Source organism: Anabrus simplex, chromosome 2 (genome assembly GCF_040414725.1).
Source record: "Anabrus simplex isolate iqAnaSimp1 chromosome 2, ASM4041472v1, whole genome shotgun sequence".
NCBI classification, from domain to species: Eukaryota; Metazoa; Arthropoda; class Insecta; order Orthoptera; family Tettigoniidae; genus Anabrus; species Anabrus simplex.
Window position 1 is genome coordinate 297,527,490 of NC_090266.1, and position 13,785 is coordinate 297,541,274.

The window sequence follows — 13,785 nt, forward strand, 5'->3', positions numbered from 1 at the left end:
GTAAACCATACATGTTCTACCACATAAAATATACAAATTAAGATGTTGTAATAATGCTAATAATTTAAAAAAATTGGAGTTAAGGTTCTTTCCCATCAGGTGCTAATACACATAACTCACTGAGGATTCAAATAAATATTGATAGATAAGTAGGCTATAACAAAAACTTATTTAATTAAAAAAGTAGAACATTTCTCAAGAACATAAATTTTATTTGATTCTTTCTTGATCTAACACTGTATACAACAGTTCCTGAATTTTAACTTTGAAAACCCTTCGACCTAGTACACTCATTCTTTCCATGTCATCACAAAGACACTAAAAATAACACTGATTACATTTTCTTTTCAGTTTTCAGTATCTTTTCTAAATATTCACTTAACACATCACTGTCACTGTCACTTTCACATTTCTGTTTCTTTTATTTTTAACTGCTGGCAGAGCTGTTTGTGGAAGCAGAAGCCACTGGACTGGAAGTTGAAGTCCCTTCAGTAATTTCTGATCTGTAGGAGTAAGACCCCTCCAACACAAATTATTTCTGCTTCCTCCTCCTCTATTTCAGCTTGGTGAAAAGGCTCTCACAGATCAGGTGCCACTTCCATAGATGTGTTTGTTACAGAACTGAAAAAAATGAACAACATATTAATGCAATTCTTCTAAATTGGAGCTATATTTTAGTCTGGACACAAGCCTTCTGCTTAGGAAATTGTTACTTTCAATAATTATTTTAGTAAGATGATTGTTAGGTTGGATTATATTATATTACTTTCAGTTATATCTGATAAATTAATGAACAGATGGGTGGAACTTATGGCCTACAGACTGAATCTTCCCCTCACTCTTTCACAACTATAACACTGGTCTGTAGTCTAGGCCTACTTTTAAAAATAAATATTACAGAATTGTACCTTTTTCCAGCAATGAAGAGTTCCAGAAAGTTGAGAGCATTGAAGTAGACCCATTTTATGTTTTCTGTACAGCAGAACCTGGGAGGAGAGGGAGGATGTTATCTCTCCAAGTTCGATATCCAGCCTTCAGAATTTGCCTTGTTTTGGCACAACTTTTTCCTGAAACAATGAATCAGAATATTGTGACATATACATGTAGTAGGCCTACTTATGGCATAGGCCTACACTTATTTGTCATTAAAGCGAACAATGGTAGGCCTATTCATTTCATTAGGTACCGGTACGAGATGGAGGTTAGGAAGGCACTGCTTATGTTTTCCAAACATTTCTTCAATTAAGTTACAAGAATGATAATTACTAGTTCTCCTAGTATAACTTTTTTTACCAATCTATTCCGTATAATATATTTTATCAATAAATAATCTAAGATAACACTATTCATAAGATAATCGTAAAAATATAATAATTACTTACCAGTTTTTGTCCCAGTTCTCGACGCTATAGAATGCCATACAAAATTCACGGTCTCCCTATTACTATATCCAGGGAGTCTAGGATTATACACCACTTTGTTTTCATACACTAAGCAAATTAATGTTTCGATTTCATCAACAGATGACTATGTTGCGTCCGCCATCATCGAACGACTGCGACTGAAAAACGGACACGTTTGTTTTCACAAACCAGTCGATCTTCATCGCTCGTAGTTGATCGCTGACGATCGATGCTGTGTGACTGGTGCCACTGCCCTCTGTAGGTTTGTTTTCTTAGTCGGTTGATCGCAGTCGTTCGATCGAGCCTGTGTGACAGCCCCCTAAGGCTGGTATCTCTCTTTTATATAGCTACAATTTCACTCTGCTCTGTAATGTAAATATTTTACTAAAGAAACATATTTTCTTACATAAATGTTTTAATCCGTTCTTCTGGAGGCATTTCCAGCCTACAGTGTTTGCCCTTTTTTAAATAATTCTATATTAAAATTGTTAGAACAAGAACGAATATATTCAACACTCATTCTTTAAAATACTTTACATTTGTTATTGTGTTGAACAAGCTCATTTGATGCTACCGCAGATCTATGATGTACGTTATGGAAATTGTGGACGGATCTAGTACTGCCTTCTCTTCTACGACACAAAAATCGGTAGGACAAAAAAAATCATCTTGACTTGAACTAATTGCGGCTGACACTGGAAATAAATCTTATTGTCTTAGTCGCAGCAAAATTATCTTAAGAGAGATATCACACGCTTCTCATCTTATCGTTCAAATATCGTATTGCACTGGTATGCCCACTCACGAATGGCGCACTTGAGACTGACTGCAGACTAACTGACGTACGTCAGCTGTGTTCTTATATAGGCGAGCGAGAGATTCTAGTAGGTTCTACCTCCATCTCAATCCGGGTGCCTGGTCCATTGGTACTCAGCGTCCAGCTTCTTTTAGGAACTTCCTCGTCACGAGCCTCAATTCTACGGCGCTATTGTTTCGTTCCCTGCTAGCCTCGTCTACATGAAGCCGCTGCGGTGCAGTTATTTCTCGCTGGCATTCTTGCCGGCCTTGACTGTCACAATAGGTTAGCGAATATGTAAACAGATTCAATAAAAATGGTTTTAATGGTGATGTTCACTGTCTTCATTATAGAAGGCTACGTTGGTCGAGCTGAGTGGTAGAGTGCTGACTTTTGGAGCTGTAACATAAATAAATATAAATAAATTGAATTATTAACTGTAACGTCCGGAATTTGGGAGCCAGAATTCACCTAAATGGATCCCCAGATTTTTTATAGAGCGTAATAATTCTCTCTCCCAAGGCGTGTACATAAAGTTGCGTAATGACATCTCTGCTTCGGTCCTTACTTAACGCTGTAAAAACGATTAAAAATGTGGGAACTCCGCTTAGGTTCTCTAATAACTTCTCCACTGTTTCTAAAATAACTATCTATATTCTGACTTGTATCAGTACATGAGCACTTCATCACTATAAAAAATATACACTTCAACACTTAAATATTATAAACTGCTGGAAAACTTCCTATGTAGATTGAAAAATTCTTGAACAAAAGCAGTGGAAAACGACAGCGAGGACTGCACTACGACTTGTAGTGAGCCCGATGACCAATATTTAAAATTTGTAATACCTGAGGCTATCTCTTTTCAGTTACGACTCTGTTAATTTTTTAACGGTTCGGCTCTTCAGTCTGCCGAAACTAACTTTGAGTAAATACATTTATGAACTTCCTGAAAGAGAAAACACATGGTAACAATATTACACCTGAAAAAGAAACAACTTCATTAAAATTATATGTTTCGTTCCTGAGAGAATATCATCAGATTCTATCAAATCACAATCAAATATTTAGAAATAAATAATTACGTTTATTTCTGTTTAAATACTTAAGCACTTGAAATCTGGAACTTATCTTAATGATGTCCTCCTTTGTCCTTACTCAAGCATTTACTGGTATCGTGCGTCCTGATGTGTTACCTCTCGTGCGACAGTTTCGTGGTGCCATTTTACAACAGGATAATGCTCGTCCACACACGGCACGTGCGTCTATGAACTGTCTGCGTGATGTTTATGTACTCCCGTGGCCAGCAAGGTCCCCGTATCTGTCCCCGATAGAACACGTGTGGGACCAGCTCGGACGTCAATTCCGTCCCAGTCAGGATATCAACGACCAGTTACAACAACTGTGGGTCAGCTTGCCTTAGAGGAGGATACAACTGCTTTATGACACCCTTCCCAACCGAATCAGTGCATGGGTTGAGGCCAGACGGGGTATAAAATTATACTGATATGTAAGTTCTTTGTAAATTTGGCTCGATTTTGTAATCACTGAAATAACATCATATACCCTCTCAACACTTGAAGTTTCATTTCATTTCCTCCTTTCTTTCTGTGTACTTCAGTTTTTTGTCAGGCAGTGTATATATTGCCTTTCACGGTTTTCGTGTATCCACACAAATTTCCGGCTCTCACCATCAACACATGGTATACCACTTTGATACTGTACCTATTTGAAGCACTGACACCTGGTTTTAGAGACACTTGCACAAACACACGCTGTCAGTCTATGACTTGAAACCAAGCCATAGATTACCGAAAGTTGCCAAGAGATATGGAAGACCAAGTACACGTATTAGATCAGTACACAAGCACAAGCCGCTGCCATGGTTCAGGGAAGAGAAGGGGAGGGAGGAGAAATGCGGTATATGATAGAGACAGAGATAATATTTCTCTGCGCGTATGCACATGTTTCCTCGTTCGACTCGCACAGGATTGCCCTTGTCTGTTACAGGGAATATGCACAGTTCGTTTATTAAGTAGCTGTAACTACACACACAGTACAAGAACACACTATAATTAAGACACACTTGTCAATCAAGGAATACACTAGATAATTTTTCCTCTCGTCTGTTGATCGCAGTAACATGCTGTATTATTTAACACGCTCGAAGACGCAAAATTCGGAGTCTTTCATCGACCTCGCTCTGCGTGGACATGTCCAATCACCGCAGCACCTCCTTCAGTTTTTGCTCGGCCGGGTTGCTCGTCAACTTTACATCTGCTCCCTGCCGACCTCAACAAAGCAAGCGGCCGAACTCCGCACTGGAATTTAGCCACCTTAATACCTACTCTTTCCTCCTCACCATGATCACGACAACCACCACGACCTCCGCCCTTACCATTCCCTACCTTCCTATCACTACAGTTACATACTCCCATTCTTCCCCTATTCTGACCACGACATTTCCTCTGCCGCCATACCCTGATCCGCCTAGTTACCTGCACATCCCTCCCCGCTACTTCAACCGTTCGGCCATCGCTGAAAAAGCCTCCGCTACGCCACCAGTCTCACAGCCTTCACCTCCAGCAGACGCCGTACGCCTTTCAACACCACCACCACCACCACCACCACCACCACCACCACCACCGCCGCCGCCATATCGCACCACTATGTATAATTGTGTTCTACGCGGCGTGGTTTCTGATATCCCAGAACCAGAGGTTACTCAAGAAATTAATCTCGAAGGTATTCCTGTCCGTCGCGCTTTCAGAATTTGGAACAACTCCGGAACAACCTATCTCGTCCGTCTACACCTGCCTACGGAAGAAGCAATCCAACGTCTTCTCACCATCGGCGCACGTATCTACGGTCGTCGACATCAAGTGTAACCTTTTCGCTCCCTTCCCCGACCTTCCAACAGCCCACGCCTTCGACCCCGGTCTGCCTCTCCATATCGACCTCCACCACACGTTCGTCCACCCCATCCTCCAACTCGATCCTCCTTCCCATCATCCCTAACAGCCGACCTTCTCCGACTTCTCACCACCTCCTTATGTAACATTTCCGCCACGCTACACATCCACACCACCCACCTCTGAACCTCAGTCTGAACTTTCACTACTCCCTCACAAGCATCTCCCCAGCCAAGAGGCCACCATCACTCCTCCTCTCTCAAACATACTTCGCTTTGCCCACCTTCCTCTTCTCACGCACCTCTCCGTTCTTTCCGCTTCTCCCGGCCCGAGAGAATGCGTCACGCTTTCAGGGGCCCGCCCCGCCCGAAGGACGGGGAATGAAATACTTTTTGTCGTCGTCAAAGCAAAGCTGCCGCCCCTTCACTCACAACATTGTAAATGGGATGAAATACTGAACGGAAACAATACACTCAATAGTTTGATTACAGTAGATGTTCAATGAGACCCCCTCCTACTTCGATGTACAGTTCACAACGGTGTAGTTGTGATCTTTGGAATCGGTTCAGAATGTGTTATGTGTCACGCGTTACCTCTGTCCCCCACTTCCCGTGCAATAGGCAGCGGCTGGCTCTCTGGCATAGCCAATACGGCAAGTTCGTCAAATTGAATCACGTGCCCGGAAGCAACAAGTCAAGCTCATTTTCTCGAAAAGAAATATTTTCTCCGCCAATCCGATTGCACCATCGTCTTTAACATGACAGGAGGGGACTCTCTGATTTATTTGTGTCGGTATAGTTATGATACACCCTGTATAACTTAAAAGAAGAACCAATGACATTCTAACTCATAATCTGATAAAAGTTGTGTGTGGTCGTAACTATAAAGTCAGAAGGTTAATATTTTTGTGGTATGCTATATTTAATTTATTTGATGGTAAGGCGGATGAAGCTGTTTGAGTTGCTGGGCTGTGAGAAGTTTTGCGACGGCCACTTATTACACGGTGGACTGATTCCAGGTCACACGCTTGACTGGTTACTTCTTGTTCGTGTTACAGGAATTAAGTCGGAACACTGATAATCAGTGCAGACTGCTGGTGTTGTCTACGTGTTGACAGACTTCTAAGCTGTTGTCTAACCGAGCGGAATATGAAGGATGGTATCAGATTACGAGTAGATTAGTTTACAAAAGAGTAATACAGTGATATCGTACATCATGTCCCGAGTCTTCTTAGTATTTTAAAGAGTAATTCCCGTCATATTTTATCAGTTCAGATGTTGAGAGCAGAAATGGCTGAATTATCGTAATATTGGTGCTTTGATACCTAGGGGCTGAAATACTCATTCCCTTTCCTTCACAAATATCCTCTTGATGTAGGTGCCAAGAGTCCATAACCTGGGTTAATCACCACTTCATACATTCATATCATGCACTAACATACTGATTCCTGCCTAACTGCTGCCACTTATATCTTACCTGACTTTAGCCAAACTACTACAGTCTACAAAACAAACAAAGAAACACCATGGCGCAAAATCTCTGCTGAAACTTTGCTTAACAAATCACCAGTGCCCAGTCAGAAATCCTGCAGAATACGAGGTGATGTATGGTCAGCGCGACGAAATCCTCTCGGCCGTTATTCATCCTTTCTAGACCTGTAATCCTATCTCACCGTCAAACACTGGTTCCAAATGCCCAAAACCTGGCCCAAAGTCCGCAACATGTACTATTTTTCATACACACACACACACACACACATATATATATATATATATATATATATCAAGGCTTTTTACGTTACTGAATTAGAATCTAACATTTTTTTTTTGAAAAAATTGGCTGAGACAATATGGCAGATATGAATTGTAAAATAATGTCATATTTATAAAACTAGGCAGCTAAGGGTTTTTGAGGTCGCATATTCTGAATTTTGAATTTTTTAAAAACTAATTGGCGGATCCAGTATGGCGGACAAACATTTTTATATAATGTCATATTAATAAAAATAAGAAGGTAAGGATTTTTAAGGTCGCTGATTTTGAAGATGGACGTCCTGTGATTTGTGCACTTGTGCACTTTTAGATGTACGCTCTGTTTTTCGTGCACCTGTAGATAGCTCATTAGAAAACTCGTAAAAACAACAACAACGTCAAGCCACAATCCACTTGTTGTCAAGAATCTGTCATGCATTTTGCTACATTGTTGTAATTTCGTTCTGAATTTCTGGAATAACTTTCTGAACATAGCCTTGGATTTGTCGCTCAGAGTAAATCGTTGTTGATATTGGACAAATGATTCTCAATCAGTTCTAAGAGATCATTGTTTTCAGCGTAAACTTTGTCTTTACCGGGCGAATTGGCCGTGGGGTTAGGGGCGAGCAGCTGTAAGCTTGCATTCGGGAGATAGTAGGTTCGAGTCCCACTGTCGGCAGCCCTAAAGATGGTTTTCCGTGTTTCCCATTTTCACACCAGACAAATGCTGGGGCTGTACCTCAATTAAGACCATGGCCGATTCCTTCCTACTCCTCGGCCTTTCCTATCCCATAGTCGCCATAAGACCTATCTGTGTCCGTGCGACAAGGTAGTTGTAAAAATCTGTCTTTTTTTGCTATGTGCTTTACGTCGTTCGTCAGCATACGGGACAAGAGTGGCCTATCCCTCGACATCTCTGACAACGTAATACTAAACATTACGACGTGTCTGATTATATTACGAAACCTGGTTTTTAAAATGCGCTATGTCTTGTGGTATGGGCTAGACAAATGTTGTTACTTTCATTGATATGTGTCCTTGTTATAATAGGCTTTGATAATAAGGAAGTGACTAAAGTATGAGCGACGCTAGTAATGCCATTCCTTATGCAGCTAGTGACTGCTATGAATGGTGTAAATATGTTGCTGATAGGGTCGATTTGTGCACGCATTTCAGTGGGCTTGGCTGACTGATATATTATAGAAACTGCTGGCTCAGTGAGGAAAGCAACGGGAAACTAATCAACTCATCATTTCCCTAGTACGCTTATTCATTGATGCCTAGGCCATCCTATGGCACCTAATGATGGAGCTGTTGAGGATTCAACCAGCCTTCGGGATGAGTACTTAACACATACATACATACATACATACATACATACATACATACATACATACATACATACATACATACATACATACATTAATTATATATTTCACTATGACACAATATCTCGCTTTTTTATACAATTGCTATTTTTCTTGATATATGATTCAAGAAGCCTTTCATCTGACAAAATCATGATTGGCAAAATGTAATGTAGTATGTGTTTTAAATACTCTTTCAAACAAATATTACGTACATGATGGGTAATATGGGCGATTTTAGTTTTCTGTTAGCTTCAAGAGGACTCCCTCGATTGCTTCATTGTGTCGAAATCCCATTTGGTGAGTTGTAAATATGTTTTATTATTTGATTATTTGGTTTTAGGCAACAAACCAAACAGTCGGCTACAAGTACATTTGAATCAAAAGATTAAACACAGTAAATTTGCACTTGCAATATATGCACACGTATGAATTTCATAGCTGTAATATTTCTGGGTTCTTACAATATACTCACACACACACACAGAAAGAAAACAAAAACTATAAACACTGCAAATGTTGTCGGTGAATTTATTTTTGCCCGTATTATAGCACTACAGATTTTATATTCTATTCTGCGCCTTTGATGAACTTGTCAGTTGCTTCGTACACCTGTCGTTTCTGGGCATATAAAACACACTGTATGTTAAGGGTGAATTGAAAGGTGATTGTAAGTAAAGTAGCTATTAATTTCTTCCGATACGCATGATAAAGTTGACATGAGGAAATGTGATTGGGATCGTTGCTTGCTTAGTGGTCATAGGAACAGTGAGGCGAGTCCGGGATTTATGTCCGGTAGAGATGGCTTGCAAACCTTTCGTGATTGAACCTAATGCGAATAATAGAAGTGACGTAACAGCGAGAGGCATTACACTTGGAGAACCAATTTGAGTGTGTTGGTATGGTTTTACAATGTTGTTTTCTCCGTTGCATTTTTGTATTATTTCAGTCTTCTTCGATGTGTGTTTGGAAACGCTGCTTGATACGTGGCACTTAGTCTCTAATTGGTACTGGGGAATCTAGGCGTTGGCCTAAATGCGTTGCTGCTCTAGCGAGACGGTTAACGTATTAGTTGGACTAGATATCTCTACGTCTAGGTATGGAGAGGAAGTGCACTTCAATATTGAGACGTGAACATTTTCGATATCTCTGATCTGCATTCGATGGACCAGGTGACGCTGAGAGAGTCAGTAATTATAAGAACTGCTGAAGGCTTAACCCAAACTGTATGCAAGACCTTCGTAAATAGGGACAGCCTCTGCTGTAAAGATAGTCCAGTCACTTGGTAAAGCAAATAGACAAGGTTCTTCAGTTCAAGGACAGTAAAAATCGCATCTCACTGCAGGCGGTGAGGGTGTTTTTGAGCCATCAGTGAAATACTGAAGAGCATTGGGCTGCTAGCCTTGACTATGCTGTACAAAGTGAGACCGAACTCTGGTTAGAGGAATTAAGTCCGTTGTAAAAAGATGCATTTGACGCGGAGAACAATAATAAGGAAGAGTACGGAATCTCAAATGTGGGGCAAGAATTGCAGGGTGTTGACGATGGAAGTATTGGGCGCAGAAACTGAAACTGTTCAGGAGGCATACGTTGGTCATCCATTTGGGGTTTCCGTGATCTCCCATGATGATTACTAAATCTGCCAGACTGCTGCAAATCGGCGTATCACTGTTGTACATCCGACTGATACCAATTTATCTGCTAACTCCTGTCGACGTACAGCGAAAGGAAATTCGGGGCACTTCAGTAAGTAAAATATGTTCTTTTGCACGACAGTTACGTCCAGATTAAACATGTGCACGACTGGGTATTGTACTTCTTGTTTTCGCCCATTAAGCGTAGGGCAGTCCGGCCCAGCGTTGTAGGGGGCAACGCGTCCGCCTGTCAACCGGCGGCCCCGGTTCGATTCCCGGCTGGGTCAGGGTTTCTGATTGTCCCCTGGCCTGGGGACTGGGTGTTTGTGTCGTCCTTAACGTTCCTTTCCTCACATTCAACTATCTACACTTCATCCATTCCAATTACACGCAGGTTCATATCACATGGTGCAAGTAGGGGCAAAAGATCTCTATAGGTCGAGGGCCCGAACAAATAGCATTTTTAAAAAGTAGGACTGCTGTAAGCTGATACTAAGTACTTAATTCGAAATACAAATTTACGTTGATCCGAGGCCATTTCCGTAACTTAGTATCATATCTAAATATGCCCTAGTAGTAAGCTATTCCGTGATCATAAGGTAAACACCTTCGTTCCCAAACGAGCCAGACATTATCATACCGGTTCTAGAAGTTTATATTTGAATGTTTGTATTATCACATTATGCCAGGGCCTCATCCTTTCTCACACTTACCTTACATAAAGGCGCGCACCTCTGCTCTGACCATGCAAGTTTTTGCAAAGATGTTTTATCTAAATCTATCTTGATTTGAAGGTGATAAAGGCGTGCTGGGTTCGCCTGCATGGACATAGAAGTCGTAAAATTTAAGAAACGAGATTTCCACTTTCAGAGGTGCATACGGGCCTGAGGTTCACTCAGCCTACACCAGACATGAGTACCCAGGTTAATTCCTGACTTCAAAGGCGGCCGAGCGTTCAGCTAACCAATCTGTTACACCAAGTGCCGAGATTACGCATAGTGGAAGCCTTTACCTTACACCATTCCAAAGGCCTCCATGACCTGCAGGGAGCTGACTCGTTTTTAAATTTGATCTGAGATAAAAGATATTTGTTGAGAAAATCTTTACATATTCCGTAACTAGCAATTACCCGCGGCTTCGCTCGGATGGATTTCATAATTTGATCAAAGTAATCGTTCCTCGCGTTTGTACGAAGACATTATCTGAAAATTCCTAAAGTATAAAAACTCACCCAAAAATTTAGTTTCGTTTACCCCAGAAATTCTTTGTAAACCATGTTTGTGGTATTAACTTTTGGGGCTAAAACTTCCGTGCGACACAGAACTGTACATGTGAGAGTCTTCTCTCAAGTCGAAAAAATTAACACATGTTTCTTTAGTTTAAAAGGAGATTCCAAATACCTATTCCCACATCTGTAACATCTTCAGTTTTTGAGATGTACATAAGTATCCCCATGAAAAGAATGCAACCCCTTGATCAGTCCCTCTCCCACCGCCACCCCCATCTAAGTGTATTTTCCGAAAACAAAAGTGCATGTGTCTTAATTTTTAAGGGAGATTCCAAATACCAATTTTCACGTCCGTAACATCTTCAGTTCTCAAATATAAGTACCCTCGTAAAAAATAACTCAATTATTTTTCACTTGTTTTCACACCCCGTTAAGTGCCTTCTCCTGTATTTTTAAGGACTTTCCAAATACCAAGTTTCTTGTGTCTAACATGTTATGTTTTTTACATATAATGTAGATATACCGATACGCATTTTAAAAATTCACCCGTTTTTCAAATTCTTTTCAATCCCTTAATTGGATTTCCAGAAAAAAATACGTGTTTCATTATTTTTAAAGGGGATTCGAAATACCATTGTTCATGTCTATACGTCTGTAACACCTTCAGTTATTTTAGATAAATGTATACTCATAAAAATAATTTATGAGTGGACTTTCCGAAAACAAAAAATACGTGTTTCTTTATTTTGAAAGGAAATTCAAAATACAAACTTTCACGTCTGTAACAGCTTCAGTTTTTGAGATATAAGTATCCTCATGAAAATAATTCAACTCCTTTTCCAATCCACCTCCTCCCGTTAAGTTGGTTACCCCACCGAAAAATTGCGAGATTCTTTATTTTTAAAGGAGATTCCAAATACCAATTTCCTCGTCTGTAACCATCAGCTTTGAGATACAAGTTTGTTCAGAAAAAGAACTCAAATTTTTTACTTACTTTCACACTCCCCACTCAAGTGAATTTTCCAAAAACAAACAGTACCCGTTTCTTTAAAACAGCTTCCAAATACCAACTATCACGATTGTAACATCTATAGTTTATGAGATATATGTATCCTCGAAAACGGAATCCATCTCCGTTTTCATCCCCCCACCTCCCAAGGTTTTCCCCACACAACAAAATACGTGTTTCTCTATTTTAAAGGAGATCCCAAAAACCAGTTTTCACGTTTGTAACATCTTAAGATTTTTTGGTATAAATATACATTCTCATACCAATTATTCAAATAATTTTTCAATCCCCCCCCCCCCATTAAGAGGTTTTCGCGAAAACCAAAGAATACGTGTTTCCTTCTTTTTAAAAGAGATTCCAAATACAAATGCTCACGTCTGCAGAATGTTAAGTTTCTGAGATATACTGTAGATATGTTAATTTTAAAAATTCACCCCCGTTTTCAGTTCCCCTTAACTGGAATTTCCGAAAAAATATTAATGTTTCTTTGTTTTTACAGGAAATTCCAAATACCATTTTCCAAATCTGTAATAAGTTACGTCTCTGAGATAATTAATAATAATAATAATAATGCTATTTGCTTTACGTCCCACTAACTACTTTTTAAGGTCTTCGGAGACGCCGAGGTGCCGGAATTTAGTCCCGCAGGAGTTCTTTTACGTGCCAGTAAATCTACTGACACGGGGCTGTCGTATTTGAGCACCTTCAAATACCACCGGACTGAGCCAGGTGGTATAATTTGCAGGTATAGTCATTTTTTTATTCACCCTGTTTGTCACTCCTGTTCACCCCCTATTCATCAGATTATCCAAAAACGCAAAAATACTTGTTCCTTTATTTTCAAAGGAGATTCCAAGTTTCAATTTTCATGTCTGAAACATCTTCAGTTTTTGAGATATACTTAAGTCTCCTCATAAAAGGTGTTCAACCAGTTTTTCCCCCTCTTTCATCCCCCTTAAAGGGATTTAACGAAAATAAAAAATACACGTTTCTTTATTTTTAAAGGAGATTCCAAATACCTATCTTTACTTCTAAAGACTTTTAGGTTTTTGGGATATAGATATCCTAATTTTTAAAATTAACCCCCCCTTTTCACCCCCCTCTATGCCCAGTAGTTTTGGCTCGGCGGTGATGAATCAGTCAGTCAGGACAAGTTATTTTATAGATATAATCAATACTTACTCCGAGGTATTAACACAGTAAATCTCCACAACACTAGAAATAAAATTACCGGGCGAGTTGGCCGTGCGCGTAGAGGCGCGCGGCTGTGAGCTTGCATCCGGGAGATAGTAGGTTCGAATTCCACTATCGGCAGCCCTGAAAATGGTTTTCCGTGGTTTCCCATTTTCACTCCAGGCAAATGCTGGGGCTGTACCTTAATTAAGGCCACGGCCGCTTCCTTCCAACTCCTAGGCCTTTCCTATCCCATCGTCGCCATAAGACCTATCTGTGTCGGTGCGACGTAAAGCCCATAGCAAAAAAAAAAAGAAATAAAATTATGTCTACCTAACGTCGAAGAAAATAAATGTGTGCTGTTATTGTTACCACATTTCAGACTTGATACAAATCATCTTTGTTTCTTAATCTGCTTACCGTCCAGGGTTGGTTTTTGTCTCAGACTCACCGACTCTACCGCCTCAAGGGCAGTGTCCTGGAGCTTCAGAATCTGGGTCGGGGATACAACT

The 13,785-nt window shown here is 40.3% G+C and overlaps 1 long non-coding RNA gene across 1 annotated transcript; it reads right to left on the reverse strand.

The window, feature by feature from the left end:
- Window positions 1-201: 201 nt before the first annotated feature.
- On the reverse strand, window positions 202-1,729 carry LOC137498642 (uncharacterized). The gene is made up of 3 exons (XR_011017882.1): window positions 1,383-1,729; window positions 909-1,067; window positions 202-621 (listed from the first exon to the last, which is right to left on the reverse strand). It is a non-coding gene; the product is annotated as an uncharacterized lncRNA (long non-coding RNA).
- Window positions 1,730-13,785: the final 12,056 nt, after the last annotated feature.